We start from the raw sequence: 10454 nt of genomic DNA, 5'->3' as shown, positions 1-10454 counted from the left end.
CTCTGCCTAAAACCCTTGCCAGGCAGGAGTAACTATTGTCCCTAAAAATAAGACACTACCCTCTTTTGAGAGCAAAAACATCTCCCAAAGGTTTCTAAATAAAGCTCTCTTTAAGCCCAAGAAACTCAGGGGGTTGAGTGAGGACCCCGGGTATACAAATTATACTCGTCTTCAAGTCCTATCGCAGAGAGAAAGAATCAATACTTTTCTTCATCACTGTGGACCCCGCACGAAAGGAGCTGGCATGAAGGTGGATGGGGAGAGACCCCTGGACGCCTGGTGCTCAGTTCTGGTTACTGTTTTTGCTGAATGTAAGAATCCTGAAGGTCACCAGGACTCAGTGAAGACAACTTACACTGATGTCTTGGTTGGTTTTGAAAATGTTGATATAGTGGGTGTAGTGGCTGTCGTCCATCTGCCGCAGGATGGCAATCATGCACGCAACAAAACTCCCCTGCAGGAGAAAAAACACAGGCCCCAAACCCCTTAGACCAACTGACAAACAAGATTTGGGCACATGTACTTGGCTTTCCCACCCAATCACCTAAGCAGGGACCAAGCAAACTGGAAACATTCCAAGGGTTTCCAGGGTACGCGCTGTGCTGTTTCTGCCCGAATCGACCTCTTCAACGTTGGGGTGAGGAATGTGGAGGGCTTCCCACATCCCGTGAGCAGCGAAGGTTTGTGCAGCCCGTAGGTCAGGGGCCACTGCCTTCACGATCTCAGCTAGAGTACTAGTGAAACCCCAGCTTGTGGACTCCAGCTTCTTGTTGAGGCAGAGTTGTTGGCTAGAGGTCCAGAGAGAAACGTCTGGAATACTTAGAGTGTTGGGAGGAATATGGTTTGGAGGAAAAAGAGAGACAGCAAAACAGAGCAGAGGAACAGAGAAGACAGGAAGTGAGGCTCCTGGTGGGACACTTCAATGTCATTTCTGCAACTCTAGGAGCCTGGAGCCAGTTACTCCCAGTATGTCACGCGTGTGTAACTATGCACCTATTAGATGATTACTATCATTTCTATTTTTGAGGTCAGGAATTACATATTTAATGTGCTTTCCCCTCATCCAAATGTATTTGATTATAATTTTTCTAGCCAGAGGGCAAATATGCAGAGGTAAATAGCTTCCTGTATTGGCATCATTATGAAAACAACACAAATTTAAGTGAATTTGGCACAGAGCAGATGAATATACAGCTGTTCTTGGGATGGAGGGAACGACTTTCTAAACCCAAAAACAACCAAGTCTATTCGTGTACACCTCCTTCTGAATGAGTCTATCTTAACCTCTTTCATTTTAAATTGATTTTTCTAATTATAACACAATGTAAATTTAATGCACTAAGGCTTGTCACATATACTGCAACCCAGCATTGAGTTTATATTCCCATCAGTGTCTACACTATTGTTTCTCCAGGCTTTTACCTATTCATGGTATTGAGCTTTTATTTAGTCTCATTTTTGGTTAATTTGCATTTCCTGCTTTGAATTACACATTCTGTCCATATATTTGTCAGTCACTTATTTTTCTCCCTTTGCCGTTTGCTCATATTCTTTATCCTTTTTTAATTAAAATATGTTTTAGTGGTTTGTAATCGCTCTTTAAATATTAAGGCTATTAGCCACTTGTCACATATTTAAAAATGAATTTTTACAGTTTGGTGCTTAAAGTTTCATTTGCTTATATACATTTTTTTTCACATATAAGACTTTAAATTTTTTACCTAGTAAAATCTATTGTCTTCTTTGATGGTATCCTTTCAATTTTTTAAAAAATCATCAATCTCTTTTCTCTTAAAAATAGGTATATATTCATTTATATTTTCTTTTAGCTGCCTTAGGATTTAATTTCTTTTTTTTACATTAAGCCATTCATTCTATCTGAAATTTATTTTGTGGTTGTAACATAAAAGTCAAACAGATTTTTTCCACATTGTTCATATATTTTCCAAATAAAATTTATTAAAAATCTTCACTTTCCCCATTGAAAGGTAAAATTTTTCATTTAAAGTCTCCTTTTAAATTCCCTCAGTTCTGTCCTGTTGATATATGTACTCTATTGCTTGAGTCTAACACTATTTTAATTACTGCAGCATTACAATGTTTTCAAATCTGGCATGCATATCCTGCATTATCACTTCCACTGGGCTATTCATTATGTGTATCTTCCATTTATTTTTTACTCTAATATTTTTGTGACTGCATTAAATTAACATTTTTTGAAATTTCTGCATAGCTATTTTTGTAATATAGAAAGGTCGCTGAATAATATTTATTTTGAAAACACTTAGTTTAATAAATTATTCATCAGTTATTAAGATTTCAATTAACTCTCTTGGGTTCCCTAGATATGGTAGCCATTTCAGCTAAAAATAATGACAATAATGATATTTTTCCTTTTGAATATTTATATTTAGAGTATTTTTTGGGGTCTTATTACATTGGCTAGAACTTACAGAAAAATCTCAACAGTGTTGAGATTTAATATTTTAATTCTCCTTTTTATGGCCATTACCTAATGTGTGTCTGGTGACTGCATGTTAAAAACACTCCTATTCTTAATTTGGAATATCACATTTAATTTGGCATCTTTGGAGTCATGAAGCATTTTTCCTTTTATTGAATTGATATATTTTATTAATGAACCCTCTAATATTTAACTATTCTTGAATACCCAGAACTTTATTAAGCCATCTATATAGTTATGAAAACAATACATATATAGTGTGTGTGCATATGGATATGTTTTATATATATATATATATATGTATATATATATATATTTCTTTTTGTGACTGTGTCGTTGCCACTTTGTATGTCTTTCCCTCGCTTTCTCCGTCTTATGTTTATCTTTCTCAAGCATTCTCGCTGTGCTCGCTCGGTCCCTCTGTCACTCATGCATCTCAGCCATGTCCACAGCCATCATCTTGCTTTAACAGAAACATGGCAGCAGTTCAGCCACTTTCACATTCACATCCTCATCCTTCCCTTCAAACATACTGAGCCAACATCCCTGAGTTAAACAATAAGAGGGGTAATGGATGATTCTACTAACAGGAGCTGAATAGGTAAATTTAAATTCAGACATAGTAAGTATTATCTATATCATTATGTGTATCAATATATCATGTCCTAAACAGCATAGTTACCAACCTGCCTTTCTTTAAATATTCTTTACATAATGGCAGCAATGGTGTGGCATTAATGGTGTGTCCAGCCAGTAGCTATACCTTTAATACAAGAACTGAATCCTTTTATAATAAGCTTTGGATCATCCTGAGTTTTGATCTAGCAGAAAGACAATGTTTTGCTTCAGGCATTTCTCTACATTCTTATTTGGATCGGCTCCAGCACCTGTATGGAGATCTATGAGGGACCTCTTAGGATTTCTGCCTTCGCCGGAAGGCCTTTTCCCACACACCCACACTCCCTCACCTTCTGCAAGTCTTTGTCCAAATTCTACCTTCTCAGGAGAGCCATTCTTAACCATCTTGTTTAAGTTCTCCCACCCTTATCCCGCACATTTTTTTTCTCCAGAGCACTTATCTCCTCCTTCTAACATTATTTGTTATTTGTATTATTTGTTGTTGCTGTACTACTAGATGGGAAGCTCTGCTACGGTCGTGATTTCTGTCTGTTCTGTCCCTGATGTATCTCCAGTGTCTAGAAGAGCACCTGGCATACAGCAGCTCCTTAATACATATTCGTTGACTAAATAAATGGTTTTTATTTACTACAGCAATTTGGGATAGCTTTCTTACTATGTCCTCTAATGAAAATCTAACTATATCTTTTAATATCACAAATAAAAGATGTTTTGCTTTTATAATGATACAACTTGGCTTTCAATAGTTACCTGTGGTTTCAGTCATATTTTCTGACATCTAATAGACAAAGTAGATGGAGAATGAGACGCCAGAGCAACACAGGCACTTCTAAAAGCATCTTAATCACAGGTTCTTGAAAATGTTTGTTTTTTACTTTGAACCAAAAGCGCTTTTCTCTGAACAAGGTGCCGATCTATACGCACACTGAACATTAGTGGAACCAGGATGCAAGGGGGAAACTGAACTGACCTGAATTCTTCCCGGGCACCCATAGGACACAGTTGGAAACAACTTGGTAAAAGCTGCTGGGGACGGGGTTGGTTGACAACATGCCCAGGCTCTGAGCCAGGCTGGCTGCCTGGTCCCAACCCTACTTCAACCCTCTGGCATGTATGTAACCTCACCAGGTTTCTTAACCACTCTTTGCATGTTTCCTCATTTGAAAAATGGAGCTAATGAAAGAGCTTCCTAACAGGATGGGTGCAAGCTTTTGTTGAATTATAAAGCGCTTAAGTCAGTTTCTGGAACACACAAATAACTGGCTAATGACTTCTATTATCAGCACTACAGCTGGGAGCTGTCACTATTATGGGTCTAATGAGGAGGATCCAGACAGAGCCTGCAGAAACAGAGTCAGAACTAAATTACTTGAGATGGTAGAGGAAATGCTGAAGGCAGCTACCAAAACCACTCGTTTTCTGCTCACAAAGACTCAGATTTTCCTTGAATAAAATATTAAATACTCAGAATATTCGGTCCAACAGAAACAGCGTTATCAGTCTCCCTAGGGTGCCCGCACGTCTCGGTGGGTCTTGGTGGGTCTCCGCTTTAATGTATTAGACCAGGCTTTTGTTTAACCTTCAACCTGAGCAAGACTCCTCAGGAATGGACCGGCATGCCTTATATTTAGGGAACCCTTAAAAACGCTCCCCTTAACCTTCCCACCCTGTCGGGTTGTCTTCCCACAAGAGAAAACCAGTCAGAGTTAAGATCTGCTTGCAGTGGTAACACGCCACCCATCTCATCAGGGGAGGCTGGAAAGTTCCAGACCCCTCACGCCCAAGACACAGTGTGTGCAGGCACAGATGCACATGGGGCTGGGCGGGCAGCACACGGGGCTGGGCGGGCAGCACACGGGGCTGGGCGGAGCCTGAGTCTGGTCCAGGACGCTGGTCCCAGGCCTCACATTAAGGCAGGTGGGATGCTGAGGCAGCAGCGGCAGGGGGCCCCTGAAGCGATACTCACCACGTGGGGAGACTGCCGGTTCATCGCGATCACGGTCCGATTGATCCTCCTCAGCAGCCGCTCCATGATCAGCTGTATGTGCATGGCCGTGGGGCCCTGGGGAGACAGACAGGCACACCCCTTCTGACTCAGGGCACTTTTCTGCGGGAAACCTTGAAGAGGTGGTTTCTGGATCCTCCCTCCCAAGCAACCTCTCATCCAAAAGGAAAACAGGGTTGCACAGAAAAATACATAATGTTGACACTAAAGACTCAGTTGAAAGTCATCAGCTGTAACATTCTGAAGAGGAGCATGGGGCTGCTGGGGAAGGCCGCCGCCCTGACAGTCCAGACCGCCGGGTCCGCGGGGAGCTCACTGTGGCCACGGACTCTGCACAGTTTTGGGAGGACAGCATTGGCACGAGGTCCTTGGTCCCGATTCTGAGCAGGTCAGGTTGCCCAGGACAATTAGACACGTGCCCAGGAAGTGAAAGGCAATAATACAAAGTTCGCAGTAGGAGGAAAACCCCCGAGAAACGCAAGTCAAGGAGATGTGTTCAAAATTCCTGTGTTGGAGCTCGAACCAGTACTGTGATGGCTTTTGGCCCTGGGGACTTTGGGGGCGTTCGGTCGTGAAGGCAAGGCCCTGGGTCTGATGGGATTAGTGTCCATGTCAGAGACTAAGAGTTTGCCTTTTCTCTCACTCGACTCACGCACACTGAGGAAAGGCCATGTGCAAACGAGCCACCTGTGAGCTCGGAGGACAGCCCTCAGGCAAACCCCACCATGCCCGCACCTTGACCTTGGGCCTCCAGCCTCCAGCCTCCAGCCTAGTCTATGGTACCGCAGGTTCTCAAATAATGTCATTGCATTATGATGTTGATGAGATGTCACAGAAACTTAACTCTGTTTACCTTAAGCAGCCCATGGTAAAACGTCTCATTATACGTGGTTTCACTTAAAGTCACAGAATCTATCAATGACATTAAATGAGGACTGACTTCTTCAAAAAATGGTTATTGAATCCATTGGGGTGACATGGCTAATAAAATTATATAGGTTTCAAGTGTACAGTTCTGTAATACATCATCTGTATATTGTATTGTGTGTTCACCACCCCAAGTCAAGTCTCCTTCCATCATCATTTACCCTCTTCTGACTCTCCCCACCCCCCTTTCCCTCTGGTAATCGCCAGTGTTGTCTGTGTCTGTGAGTTTTTGTTTTTTTCTTAATCCTTCACCTTTTTCATTCAGCGCCCCCAACCTCCCTCCCCTCTGACAGCTGTCAGTCTATTTTATGTACCTATGAGGCTGTTTCTATTTTGTTTGTTTATTATGTTCATCAGATTCCACATGTAAGTGAAATAAAATGATATTTGTCTTTTACTGACTGGCTTTTTTCACTTAGCAGAATACTCTCCTGGCCCATCCATGCTGTTGCAAAAGGTAAGATTTCCTTCTTTTTTATGTCCACATAGTAGTCCATTGTGTAGATGTACCATAGCTTTTTTATCCACTCATCTATGATGGGCACTTGAGCTACTTCCAAATCTTGGCTATTGTAAATAACACTGCAATGAACACAGGGGTGCATATATTCTTTTGAATTAGTGTTTCAGGTTTCTTAGGATATATTCCCAGAAGTGGAATAAGTAGGTCATAGGCAGTACCATTTTTAATTTTTTGAGGTAACTCCATACTGTTTTCCACAGTGGCTGTACCGGTCTGCATTCCCACCAACAGCACATGAGGGTTTCCTTTTCTCCTTATCTTTGCCTGCACTTGTTTGTTGATTATTGATAAAAGCCATTTCCGACAGATGTGAGGTGATATCTCATTATGGTTTTAATTTGCATCTCTTTGATGATGAAAACATTTAACTTTTTTCATATGTCTCTTGGCCACCTGTATGTCCACTTTGGAGAAGTGTCTATTCAGGTCCTCTGCTCATTTTTTTATTGTGTTTGTCTGGACAGCCCAAGCAGACTAACATAGGGATTTAACAGTTTGATTCTGTCAGGTGTGACTTTGAGCAATTATTTAACCTTGTTGAGCTTCAGTTTTTCATAGCTGCAAATAAAAAGGTTCCCTTACAGGGATTAGTTAGGCAGATGAACACAAAAATGCCTCATTACTGTGTGCATCTGCCCAACTCGTTTTTTATTTTTCCTTCTTTCTGTTTTTGTTTTATTGGGGGGGGGGGTGATTTAGTGTTACACTCATTCAACTTCAACTTATCAATATTCAACCTGACTTTTCAAAGCCTTTACCCATTCTTGCTTCATGATATATATTTTGAAACTCCTGGTTAATGTTTCAAATAATTAAATCATTGCCGAATGTAGTTTTATTAAAACATCAAGTATTGTTAGCTTCCCCTCTCCCTCACTACGTTCCTTCCTTGCTTTTTATTACTTATTTATTTGCTTCCCATTTCTTTGAATGAAAGTGATTCATAAAACCTGCCTCTTGCCCTGGTGGGGCGGCTCAGTTAGTTGGAGCATCGTCCTGTACATCAAAAGGTGGTGGGTTCGATTCCAGTCAGGGCACATACCCAGGTTGCAAGTTCAATCCCTGGCCTGGGTGCATGCGGGAGGCAACTGATCGATGTTTCTCTCTCACATTCATGTTTCTCTCTCTTTCTCCCTTATCATCTCTAAAATCAATTAAAAATTAAAACAACAACAACAACAACAAGCCCCCTGCCTGTCCTGGTGATGCTGCTTTCACCTCCAATTATATAACATTTCCATACTCTACCCCTGAGGAGGAGTGTAAGTCGTCAAAGGGCCTTGTGTGGAGGAATGAACAGCATCCCCTGAGCCCTTAAGAGATTTGCCCTCCAGCAGGAGAGCTGGGGCATGAGTATGAATAAGCAACGCACAGAGATGCCCGAGGTCAGCTCCAGGAGGGCAGGGCACTTGCTTCTCTCGTTCCCTCAGGCATTCTTAGACCTATCGCAGGGCCTGGAGCATGGGGGCGGCTTAATAAGTGTTTGTGAACCGAATTCATAGCTCAAGGTACAAAAGGATAATACCCTTAAAAAAGACAAGGAGGCAGAAGGGAACTAGCAGAGTGTGGGAGTTCGGGCAGGATTGTGCCAGGAACAACTTATTGGAGGTGTTTATTGCAGCTGGACTTTGAAGAATAAGGACAAGGAGGAGATAAAGATTTGGGAAGGAGAGGGAATCCTGGACTATAAAAGAGGCATAGGAATCAGTGCCAGTAAGTAGAGCCAGGAATTAGCTGAGGAGATGAGAGAATACGGGAAGACACAGGAAGTTAGCTTGTATGTTTTTAAATGCTTATGGTGGGGGGAAAAAGCAACATACCATCACCACCAACAAAAATGATTGAATTTACTACTTTAACATAGTTTATAGATCAATAATTTAGAATGCCTATGCTCATTACAGGAAACATTATAGGGAAGAGAAAAATAATTTTTAAGCCAGTTAAAAAAATAATTTTTAAGTCATTTCTGAAGAATCATTCTCTGTAGTAAGAAGGTAGACAGAGATATTATATATATTTTTTAAAAAACAACAATAACAGGATCAGAAGTAGAAGAAGCCTAAGAAGTCATCTCGAACAATTCCTAAGGGTATTATTGAATGGCAAAGTGGGAACCATGAAATTGCCAAAGGATAAAGAGCTGGTAATACTGGGACTAGAAACCCAGCACTGCCCAATTCCTGTGTCTCAGACTAGTTTAGGCTCATTTACGTAAATGCTTTTAGAGACCGTAGCCCTCACTAGGCCAGAGTGCCTAGCACACTGTTGCCAACTTTATGGGGTTTTGAGCTTCATTTCAGTTTTTTAATTACTGAGTTGTAAAGAGTTACAGTTTAAAAATGTTATTGTTATTATGACATGAGTAATCACATTTATCTATTTGTCACAAAGTCCTTGGTTAGAATCAAATCCTTAATCACAAAATTCCTTATGGGAAAGTTACTCCATTTTATAATGTGGTTTCTAAGAATACATTTAAGCAAAAAAAAGGGGGGGGTGAGGATAATCTATAATTAATACTAAAAATGTTTATAGTAAAAATTGGGGCTCAGGGAAAGAAGAGACGGCAGGTACATAGCAGTGTGTCCTGCTGTCCCTCTGTGGCGGAGGTGTGAACTCTCAGAAATGCAGGCATGCCCATGTCATGGCCAGCAGGAGACGAGTCAGGCTGTGGCCAAACTGGGGTGGACGCTGAGAGGTGAACACAGGATCTACCTATGGGGAAAGGGCAGCATTTCTCCTATCTCTCAGCAGAACTGAATCTAAAGATATCGGTAAGAGAACGGGCTTAGGCAAAACCAACAGTGATTTCCCTGCTCTGTAAGTTAATGCCATGCAGCCATCGTGGGAGGTGGTGACCATGGTTAGCGCTAAACTGAACACATTCTGCAAGGTTTTCCAGCCTCCTGAGTGGAGGCTACGCCTCGGCTGTGGGCTGTGCTAGTCTGGGACATCGCAAATCCAGGCCGATTCCGCCCCAGACAGGTGCCTACATCATAGAGACGAGGCCAGATAAGAAAACATGTAATTTCCTGGAGGCTCTGAAGGATCGGCGTCAGAGACACTGTGAAAATGGGAACTTCCAAGAATCCCAGGAACATCTACAATGGTGTGGTCAGGTACCAGAGGTAAAGAAGGCCAAGGTTTCTGCGTAAAAAGCAACGTGTAAACAGGCCTCTGGTTCTGACAGGTGCTCACAGGGTCTCACAGAGGACAAGCAGGAGAAGCGGGCAGTGCCGGCCCCAGCGGCAAGCGGACTCTCCTGGCCAAGACTTGCAGAGCAGGCTCCAGCCAGGACAAGCCTCTCTAACCATTTCCAAAATGGGGGCGGTCTGCCCAGTACCCAGATTCTCAACTGCCTGGGCCAAGCCCTGGGCCCCGGAAGGCCACACACAGCGTCATCCTCACCCGCGGCAACGGGACCAGTGTGTGCTGCGGACCGCATCAGTGGCCATTCGACTCACCACATCTTTCCTGTCCAGCACTTCCAGGATGCTGCTCAGAAGCTGCGAGCTGGCCTCATGGTCAGGCTTGCTGGAGTTGTCGTCTAACTGGCCGCTGAGCTGGTCTGTGAGCAGCGGCAGGAGCACGTCTCTGCACTCTGAGACAGAAGATGAGAGAGCACCGCTGCAGGGCAGGACCACCTGCTGAACGCCGCTCCCCCCCTGCACCGCCTGCCTGTTCCCCAGCCCCGGCCGGACTCCGCCCTGCAGCGCTGGATCCCTCAGGAGCACCAGGGATCCCTCAGGAGCACCTGAGTTTAGGAACTTCAGTCCTGAAACTCGATTTTTAAAACTCAGAAAATTGTACCAATCATAGGTAACTGTAACACAATGCTTAAATTATTTAACAATTTCTTTAGCCATTTTTAAAAATTGCCAACTTGATACTTG

At 42.7% G+C, this 10454-nt stretch overlaps 1 long non-coding RNA gene across 1 annotated transcript; it reads right to left on the bottom strand.

Moving 5' to 3' along the window:
* Positions 1-354: 354 nt before the first annotated feature.
* LOC102433974 lies at positions 355-10160 on the bottom strand. The gene is made up of 3 exons (XR_331019.3): positions 10026-10160; positions 5070-5165; positions 355-454 (listed from the first exon to the last, which is right to left on the bottom strand). It is a non-coding gene; the product is annotated as an uncharacterized LOC102433974 (long non-coding RNA).
* Positions 10161-10454: the final 294 nt, after the last annotated feature.

This window comes from Myotis lucifugus, unplaced genomic scaffold (genome assembly GCF_000147115.1).
Source record: "Myotis lucifugus unplaced genomic scaffold, Myoluc2.0 scaffold_4636, whole genome shotgun sequence".
Lineage (NCBI taxonomy): Eukaryota > Metazoa > Chordata > Mammalia > Chiroptera > Vespertilionidae > Myotis > Myotis lucifugus.
Note: the sequence above shows the minus strand (reverse complement) of the source record. Positions and strands in the feature narration are given on the sequence as shown.